Genomic DNA, 10,130 nt, shown 5'->3' on the forward strand with positions numbered 1-10,130 from the left:
TCATTTCTTGCTTATACATTCCTCCATTAGGCAGGAACCAACAAAATTAAAAAGTATTGACAGTGTGCATACCTGTTCCACAACCAAACAGTTAATAAGGCAAATTTCCCACCCCTATGTCCACCTTTCCTACAAGCCCTGGTTTTCACATACAGATGCCAGAATTCATAGGCCAGATGAATGTCAGGTCCAACCCAAAATAATGATTTCCTTCTAAGGAGATCCCAACACACCCCAGATACATTTGTCTGCAGGTCACCTTAGTTTGAGGGACAGGAAACAAATCACTGGTTTTTTTTAGTTTTGTTTGTTTGTTTGTTTGTTTGTTTTTGTTTTTTGTTTTGTTTTTTTTTCCAAAGAAGAAAAGAAAACTAGAGTATGAAAGCCCGAACTACTCTGCTTTCATGTTATGGATCTTCCTTTCCAAATATTTACTACTTGTATAATAGTTCTGCAACATTAGTATACTCTTTTCCTTCTCAAGTAAGGAATTTAAAGAAGATGGTATCAGGCAGATAATGTGCACATTACATAAGAAAACAAAAGCTTCTTTTCAATGCATCTAATATATTTTTAGTTTTTATTCTATTCCTGCTGTCTAAGAATTTCAATTCTTGTGTTAGAGGTCCAATGCTGCTAGATATTTCAGAATTAGTAGTGAACTCCCTTTAGAGGGAAAAAGGGTTCTTTTACTGTTTGCCTTGCATTTTAACTGTAAAGCATTTGTGATTAAATAGATTAGTGTTATTTTCTGTCTGCTTTTCCAGCTGAAATCTCTCAAGGTGTTTCCATGCCAAGTGTGATCTTTTGTAATGCATGACTTTTCCCAGCTTCTCTCATTGCACTTTTCTTGTAGCTACTAAAAATGTAATTTGGATTTTTTTTTAAGGCAAATGTAAATTTAAATTTTCACCCTAGAAGACAGGAGTGAAATCTGTTTTCTACAGTGCTTAATTTATCATTAGACAAAGACTGATTAAGTTCCAGCATTTGCTGATTTAAAGCTTGAAAATGAAAACCTGGGTGGCTTTTTTCTCCTCAGACTAAACAGAATTATTGTTGACTGGATAATTAACTATGGCTATTGTGTCTGAAGCTGAAATATCTGCCTGCAGCTGCAGCTGAAGATGTTTTCTCTAAAATAGATTGATTCCAGGGTTAATTATCTTGGATTCCAAATAAAACTAAATTAAAGCTGGGCGTGCAGTATTTTTAAATGTATAAAATAACTTTTTTTTAGATTTTTATAGATCACAGGCTCTGCATCAAATAATTCAAGAGAGAAAGGTGCAATCCTTGTTCAATCAAGTGTCAGGGTGGCCATTTCAAGAGACACAATGACATGGAATTTTATGGTTGCCGTTCAGTGACTTAGACAAAATAGCAATTACTCTCAAAGACTTTCTCAAAGAGAGTTACTCAAACAAAAGGCAGTCTTCATATCACTGTGCTGTGATTTTCCAGTCCTTGTCAGAGCTAGTACCTGTGAACCACATTCTGCTTCATGATGAGGTAGCTGTAGCTGGTGTACTGGTTTCAACCTCATAAAAACAGGTTATTTGGACAGCTGCATGGTGAAGAAAGGAACTGTAATTATGAATTTTAACTTAGAAAGAGTGTCCTGGGGAAAAGAGAGTATTTAGAAAAGGGTTAGAGTCATTGCAGTTATATGCTGCACTGCTAAATGAAAGAGAGACATGAACACTATCTGGTACACACCTACATTGCTTAGGGCTAGTTTCCTTTAAGGCAAATTTCATCTGGAGATGACTAGTGGAAGCAGACCAAAACTGATCTGTGGAGTGGGCCAACACCTAGGCAGACAGACCAAATCTGAGTCCTGTGTCAAAGCCTGCCCTTGCACATCAGTTTAGCAGTATTGAGGTATGTCCATCTACTACTGCCTGTGGATGTAAATTCAAAGAGGACACAACTATAAGGTCTGACCAAATGTAAGCAGAAGATAGTTGAGAAATTACCAGAATTATTATATTTGTGGACATGCACTAAGAAACAATGCATACCATTTTACTCTTCCTTCAGCTTTTTTCCTTACATAGAGCATCACGAGGAATCCCACGATTCCCCTACGTTGAACTAGACCAATTGTACCTACAGGATAATGACTAGGCTGAAAGGAGCCAGAGAAACCTAATACGTATTAATTAGAGTTAGCTTTCAGATATAGACAAATACATTTCTATGGAACAAAGATCTTGGCTTTATTTTGCAGATGAAGAAATTACAAGTAATGCTGTAGTAGGAAAGAGTTAAATAAACATAAATCTATAGAACCACTGTATATTGGATGGAAATAATTTTAAAAGAAGCTAGCATAATATTTTATTAGCTAATTTTAAAAATAACAGGCATGATTATTCTCTTGGTTCTGACAGCCATTTTTATAATAGACATTTTTAGATAACCTTTTTGATACAATTCAGAACACAAAGACACCTGTGCTTAGGCATCTATAAGTAAGTTTTTACTTGAGACTTAAATGTAAAAATATTCATTACAAGCAGTGGATATCTGGAAATTTTTATCAAGGATCTAAAGCAAAAACTCCAGCACCAGTGAGAAGCCATTCCAGCTGGCCTCTGGTTGCTATTCCCTAAGGGTAAGAGTCTCCTCTGTCTCTTAAATGACATTAAGTGCTCAATTAAAATATCTCAGTGTAGCATCAAGTGTGACTTGATGTGCCTTTGTGTGACTTGAATCATCCTGGTGATGACTGAAGCCATACCTTGTTGAGTAGTATTGAGAAGTCTGGACTTAGGGCATGTTGTAACACAGGTCACCTATGTTTAGGCAAATAAGTCCTACCTCTAAATTTTCTAGGTGTAGGCAACTAAATCAAGCCTCTTGTCAATACAGTTGATGGAACTGCCCACACATAGGCATCTAGTGCTGTTTAACACATCCTGAGGTGTCCCCACTGTCCCCATTGTCTCTTGTATGCCCCAAGGTGTGTCTGCAGCTGTAAGATGATGCCTCAGGATCTCTATGATGTCATAGATGACACCAGATCCCTATGTTTAGTCAAGCAAATAAAACCCCAAAGAGCTATTCCTCTCACCCTAAAACAGATGTCTGGTGACTGGAGAGCTGAGTCATTACCTAGGATGCAATAATTGCACTGGACATGGTTGAGCTTCAATTGTCAAGAAGAGTCACCTTGTGCTACCTGCAATACCCAGCAGTACTCTCGGCATATACATGGGACTGGCCTCTTTGACCCAGCTAAACATACAGGTGTTTGCATGTGGTCAGCCGTATCTAGGTGTCTCAAGCTGCAAATTCTATCCTGCTCTGTATAATACTTAATATTGAACATTTTTAATATATAAAGTATAAAATTGAATTATTTGAATCACAATATTCATGAATATGAATTATAAGCAAATGTTTATCTTGTCTTCCATTAAGCAAACAGGTGGAGAAATCTTAATATAATTAAAATTGCTCCAGATCCCAATTAAATCTCAAATCACTTTCTTTTGTAAGAGACCTTTTTTTGTTTTTTTTTTTTTCCCTGTACACAGCTGCACTTTTTGATTGCAATCAATTACAAAGTAATTGTAATCTTTCTAAAGTAATTTCTAAATCACTATTGGATAAACTTCAAAAATAAGCCTTGCAATGGCACATAGCTTGCATAAACAGTAATTCAAGTGAAACTGTGCTTAAAAGATTGACTTCTAAAATATGTGTGCAAAATAACAAAGTGACAGTGTTAATTCTGCGTGGTACAGCAATATGCTGGTATCATGCATGCAGTATTGTGAAGCAAATATGCTAGATAGTAAAATGAATCTTTAAGTTTTTGTCATTTCAAAAATTATTTGTTTGTACAATTTACATCATGGTAATTCAAAGGGGTTTTTCTACATTTTATCATTCAGTGGGTAGGATTAAAGTCACATTACAAAGCTGGAATTTGCTGTCTGAGAAAAAGATAAAATTATTTTAAAACCCATATATTTTACACTCCAGTAGTTGCATAATACATGAACAATAAATTTTAAAAGATTAATTAACTACAGCAAGGAATTTTTTCTCATGGCTTTATAGAAACTAACATAAAAAATTACTTTGCATGAGCTTCTTCTCACATTTCAAAAAAAACCATTTTCAACATTAGTATATCTTCGCTGCATTATATCTCCAAAGAGACACCAGTGAAGATGAGCATTCAGTACAAAACTCTGGGTGTTTGAAATAATACTAAAGATCCTTAATAGGCATTAGATAATTTTACAGAAAAAGTGTGGGTTTAATAACAAACTTTATTAGTATGAACGTGGATGTATACACTTAATTTCCATGAGTGTATTCCTACCTGTTTTTTGAAGTCTAGATAGACATAAAAAACTAAAATTAATATTTTCTCTGACATTTTGAAAACTGTAACAAAACATTTCTTCACTGCTTCTTGCTATCAAAGCTGCTAAAGAAATAAAAATCATTAATTTTCAACAACATATGTGAAATTAAATATTCTTCAAAATATTTCAATACATGTTGCAAGGAAATGTCTTAGTTTTCTTTGCTGGACAAAGCAATCTTCCTTCAGAATCAGAGTTACAGGCTATATTTATTTCTTGCAAGATTGTGCAAGAAGTACTTTCAATGTGTTTTAACACTATTTACTTTTGCTTCTCTGAAGAGAACATTTACATAGTTCCAAAACATGATTGTTAATGGGTTTGATACAAGCATGCTATGGTAGGACTCAGAGGATGCATATGACACAAGAAGATTCTTCTGACAAGGTGAATTGACTGAAGCTTCCGATTACCATTCTCCGTGCTGGCACTAGTTCTGGTACTTAAGGACTTTTCCTAAGAATACTTTATCAATCTTCACTACTTCAAGGAGAATATCAAAGTGCTTCTATCAAATTCAGGAGCTTCATTTTTATTAACCCACATTTCTTAGATTTCTGTCAGGTCCAGTAAGACTCTGATTATAATTTTCCTAAAACTTTTTTCTCTAGTATCATTGTATTATCAGTATTTTCAACAGTAAGATTCAGAGTACATATGATTTTTTTCATTTATAAGAAAATCATATGGCTACCTTATGCCATTACTTTAATGTAAAATAATGTAAAGGAGAATGCAAATCCATGGGACTCAGAATGTAAATGAGAAGCCAAAATAATGTGCTTAACATTTTTTAAGTTTTTGTCTGAACTTTTACTAATCATTCTCTATCATTTGTTAGATTTCATTAGATTCAGCATCAGACAAAACATGTTTAATTAATGACATATCCAGGTGCAAGTCTTGATTTGAGATATTCAAGAAGTTTTTATAGGTTGTCTGAATATTCAACAAAGTTTACAGTGCACAAGAGCTTTGAATTCACAAGGAAGTTACTGAAATTCATATGCAGAGAGCCACACATCTTGTTTCTAAAGCATTGTGAAAACTATTTTTTTTTCATTATATTTCCAGATAATTCTCAGTATTTGATATTATGTTTGTCCTTTTATCCACCACTGAAATTCCAAGGAAAGGCTCCCTCACCATCTTGCATTCTTTCCCTATATGTCTGAGGAGAAAGGCAATGTTAGCAGTCTCTCATCTTCTGATTTTCCCTCCCTAACCAGCAACCATTTCTTGGTATGAAATAATAGTGCTTCTGGGGAAGATGAAATGGAACAGGAACACCAGATGAGGAATGGCTAATGAAAAAGGCTCATAAAATGTTTCAGAAACAAAATAAATGATCTAGGAGGGAGAAGAATGAGGCTCCCATTGATTTTCTTATTTTTCTGTGGTTTTGTTTGTTTGTTTGGTTGGTTTTTTTTTTCTTTTAAGTCTTCTTCTGGGGAAGATCAGTCTCTGCTTCTGATTTATAATGCCCTGCTTTCATTGGAACATCTCTGTGGCAGAATTAGAATGGTGTGAAAGAGCCTTGTAAATTAAAAACCTTGAGTTCAACATGCTGATAAATACTGCAATAAAGTTAATGTTTGTTCCATTTCTGGTTCTACTGTAGAAAAGTATAATTATCTCTATTGGCCTTAGCATTTCTGATTTTCATTATTCAACTTATTTTGTTTACATCAAAAAACAGAACTTGCATCATTACCAGAAAAGCAGCTTGAAAGTATTTGCATTTGCATAAATAATAGTTGGGTCTTTCAGTATCAAAAATTGAGGATTATAAAACAACCTGTAATTGAAATGGTCCTGCTAAATTACTGACCCTTCCAATCATTAATCACCTTGATATTAAAACAGGAAACTCTCTATAAAGAGAGACATTTCACACCTCTCAGGGTGATTATTTCAAGATTACATTACTCTAATGCACCTCATACTTTTATGAGCATGAAAAATATGATAAAAAAGATGGGCATTTCATTTCCAAATGAGCTTTCCTAATGTACCACATTCCTCAAAAAGAAGAAAGAGTTCAAAGTGTTGTATGAAAGGCAAAAGAGTGTGACTAGAAAAATCAGTCAGGTAGGATTTAATGACCTGAGCAGAAAAGGAGAGAATGAAAGGCATAATATGGAGGAAACATCTAGAATAAAACCAGATAAGAGCAAAAATGGCTGTCAGTACCAGCTCCAGTGGCAGTAAGAAATCTTCAGTTTAACATCTAATTAGAGTAAATCTAAACAGTACAATGAATCCAGTGCGATGAAGACATACCTGAGTTGACAAATACATTTGTTTAATGGAAGCAATACTGTTGAATTACCTTCACTCAAGCTAATAAACCATATTACTCTTTAGAAGCTATTTGTCCCAGTGGAAAACTACAAAAATGCAGTTAGATGTAAGGCAGTGCAAATGCTTCTGTCAAAACAGATAGGGCAATAGGGCAAGAGAAAAGGCCTGAACAAAAAAAAACTAGAGGCCAAAACAGTGTTATTTCTTTTGACAGAATTGAGTTTAAGATGGTTTTGGAAAATATAGTCCCAGTATTAACCAGTGCAGAAGATAAGAGGGGTCTTAGAACTGCAGGTGCACTAGAGAGAGCCTCATTTTACTGTGTAGTAGCAGTCATGTTCAAAAATTTATTTCCTTAGCTGTTCTCTCACACTGAATTCACAGTTTAGTGTGGGCTTTCCAGCACTCCTAATTGACCTAATGTTATTTCTCTTACTAAAGGCAGCTTGGCATGGAATTTCTTTATCTCAGGCATTTCAAAGTCATTAGTAATTTAATTCTCCATCTCATTTATTAATGGACCTACTTTACACTGGTACTGATTTTTTCCTGATACATTTACACAGGCATATCTCATTCTCCTGCCACAACCTCATTAAGGATGAGATGTTGCAGTTTGATTACAAACAGTAATAAGGGGTATTTTAAAGCTTATTTTTAAGCCACTTTGTAAGTTAAGTTTATACTGTCAGTCAAGCACAAGCCTGTTCAAATTCAGACATGTCATTTTTCATGATTGAGAGCTAGCTCAGTCTCAGGCTTTGCCTATATTCAAGAACACCCCAAAGGGAAAGTTTTAGACACCTCCTGGTATAATCAACCACCATGCTTTTCCTTCAAAGTTTTTGGACATGGTGAGAACAGAGGAGCTCAGTTCAGCAAGTGGTATTTCCAAAGAATAATGTTACATACTGATTTTATATAGTCAGTATCTATAATACTCCTGTACAGGTAATTTGTTCTTCATAGGCCAGTGAATTTCAAACAAGTGGTATTTACAAAGAGGGAAGAAGATAACCCTCATTTCATTGAGATTCAAAGACTGGGATATTGACAGAGTCTACAAAAGTCCTAGTCTCCCTGCTGCTGCTTAAATACATAAACCTCTATCTTAACACCTTTTCCTCTATGACCATATTTATTACTACAGGAATTATCTGAATTCCACAACTTTTAGCAGCTCCTCTACTGGTTGGACTGAAGTTCAATAACCCTTTTAGGACAGATTCTGAGCTACTTCTGTTCTAGTTGGGCCTCTTCCAAGGCATTCCTTCCTGCTCTTCCTTAAACAAGACCATGTCTGAAATTCTCCTTTTTGTTTTCCCTCACAGGTCTGGAAAATATAATATAATATAATATAATATAATATAATATAATAATATAATATAATATAATATAATATAATATAATATAATATAATATAATATAATATAATATAATATAATATAATATAATATAATATAATATAATATAATATAATATAATATAATATAATATAATATAATATAATAATATTTAAGTCTTTGATACTTACTCTTCTAGAAATGAATGGAGTTTTTTGTAGTCTTACTTGTGCTTCAAAAAAACAAAACAAAACAAAACACAACCAACCCCCCCAAAAGAAAAACCAAAAACAAAAAAAAAACCAAACAAACAAAAACAAACAACCAACCAAAAAAAAAAAAAAAAAAACACACAAAAAAAAACTATAGGAGCCCTGTAGAAAATATTGAATAAAAAAATATTGAATTGGAATATACTTCTGGGTGTCTTCTTGCCTAAACTCCCACTCACAGCAGGACTGTTGCGAGCACCAGACAAGTCAGCCATGGTTTTGTCTTGTCTTTTGTCCTGTCTTGAAGTTTTTTGTCTTCTCTATGGTCCTTCTGGTATTTTTTTCCCAGATCAGAAATTTTCTGTCTTAACATTAAAATCAGATAGGAATAGGAACCATCAACCATTTAAACCCTGATCTTTTGCTGGCATATATATTACAATGCGCCTTTTATTGCTGTAATACTTTCTATTTTGGCAGCACTTCCAGGGTTACAATACAAAACTTTCTAGAAAAACTCCTAACAAGGTCAATACAAAAAGTAGGCCAGTTCCCATAAAAGTTTAGTTATCCAAAAGTTATGTATAAAAGTACCATAAGTTATATATCTGTAACTTACACGCAATTCACCCTTCCAGTGGAATTTGCTTAGGCTCTCTGTACAAAAGAGGTAGACACCACAGACAAAGATCTAAAGGAGTCAGTACCCTCTGAAGTGAGCAAACCACAATCAGCATGCTCAGCATGCAGCACCCTGAAGTCAGAAATGACTCCAGGCTTAATCAGAGTAGAAAGGTGCCTAAGGCACCTGTGTGCTTGAGGGGCAAGGGAAAAGGATTCACAGGCACAGCCTAGCTGCCTGCATGTTTGGTCCCATTATGTCTGCATGCTTCTTTACTGCTGTCTTCCACTGGAGAAAGGGGATGGTGACTCTGGTCATGTCTTATCACATGGCAGTCACCTAAAAACAGTAAGCAAGATCCTGACTTTCAAACACCTTGGCTGTTGTTGTTTTGTTCTGTTTCTTAGTGGCTAGTCTATATGACTTTTTTTGGCTGTTCGTTCTACAGACTAGTGAGATTTTAATCCCTCCTTATGTTTTAAGAAACATTTTTCTGAAAATCAATCTATAAAACATCACATCAGCATTTCTTCTATGCTTACACTATATTATTTGATGTATGCTTCCTTTATATTATTACTTACAGTTCAGCCAGCATTTCTTCCAACTGTGTCTTTGGCTTGCTACAGGTAAATACGTGTATATTCACATATGAGAAAATAACATGTGTATGGAATTTTGTTCTGAAATGTAAAAATCTTTAGAGTGGTTTTTTTTTTTTTTAATAAATGCATTCAACTTGCATGAAGTGGGAAAATGTAATATTTTTAGAGAAAAATGAAGAACCAAGTACACTCAGTGCTCAATAACAGGGCCATGTAAAGTTCTAGCCAATCGGTATGGAGCTCTAGTTTTTTTTTCCTGAGGAGGTGATAACAATGAAAGAATATAAGCTTCTTATCCTAATGAAAAAAATTATATCACATCACATGAATCCCTGCTAAGTCCCTTTCAATGAACACAAAATCTCACCTTACCTGTGGAGCCTTAATTACATACAACTATTTCTGGCTCCAAATTAGCAACAACAGCAAAAAACCACACCTACAAGCCTCTCATAAAGGTAAGACCTTCATAGATCACTCAGCTGACAACAATTAAGCCTGATTAAAAACATTGAGGAAAAGCTGTCAGGTTCCACTGTGAGCCCTGATTTTCAAGTCTCTGTGACTCACTCAATTTATTTTTTTATATAAATGTACTTTACATAATGGCAAAAGTCAAAGTCAAATTTGTTGTTTTTTTCCTTTCTTTAATTTCA

The 10,130-nt window shown here is 34.5% G+C and overlaps 2 long non-coding RNA genes across 3 annotated transcripts; one reads left to right on the forward strand and one right to left on the reverse strand.

Moving 5' to 3' along the window:
- Positions 1 to 634: 634 nt before the first annotated feature.
- Positions 635 to 2,916, reverse strand: LOC128784755 (uncharacterized). Of its 2 annotated transcripts, none has more exons than XR_008429605.1 (3): positions 2,827 to 2,916; positions 1,720 to 1,814; positions 635 to 1,621 (listed from the first exon to the last, which is right to left on the reverse strand). It is a non-coding gene; the product is annotated as an uncharacterized LOC128784755 (long non-coding RNA). The 2 variants fall into 2 exon arrangements; XR_008429604.1 differs by having other exon boundaries at positions 1,720 to 1,904; positions 2,827 to 2,913.
- A 254-nt stretch (positions 2,917 to 3,170) lies between these two features.
- Positions 3,171 to 5,714, forward strand: LOC128784757 (uncharacterized). Its single transcript, XR_008429607.1, has 3 exons — positions 3,171 to 3,255; positions 4,670 to 4,775; positions 5,618 to 5,714. It is a non-coding gene; the product is annotated as an uncharacterized LOC128784757 (long non-coding RNA).
- Positions 5,715 to 10,130: the final 4,416 nt, after the last annotated feature.

The sequence above is a fragment of the Vidua chalybeata genome, chromosome 2 (assembly GCF_026979565.1).
Source record: "Vidua chalybeata isolate OUT-0048 chromosome 2, bVidCha1 merged haplotype, whole genome shotgun sequence".
Lineage (NCBI taxonomy): Eukaryota > Metazoa > Chordata > Aves > Passeriformes > Viduidae > Vidua > Vidua chalybeata.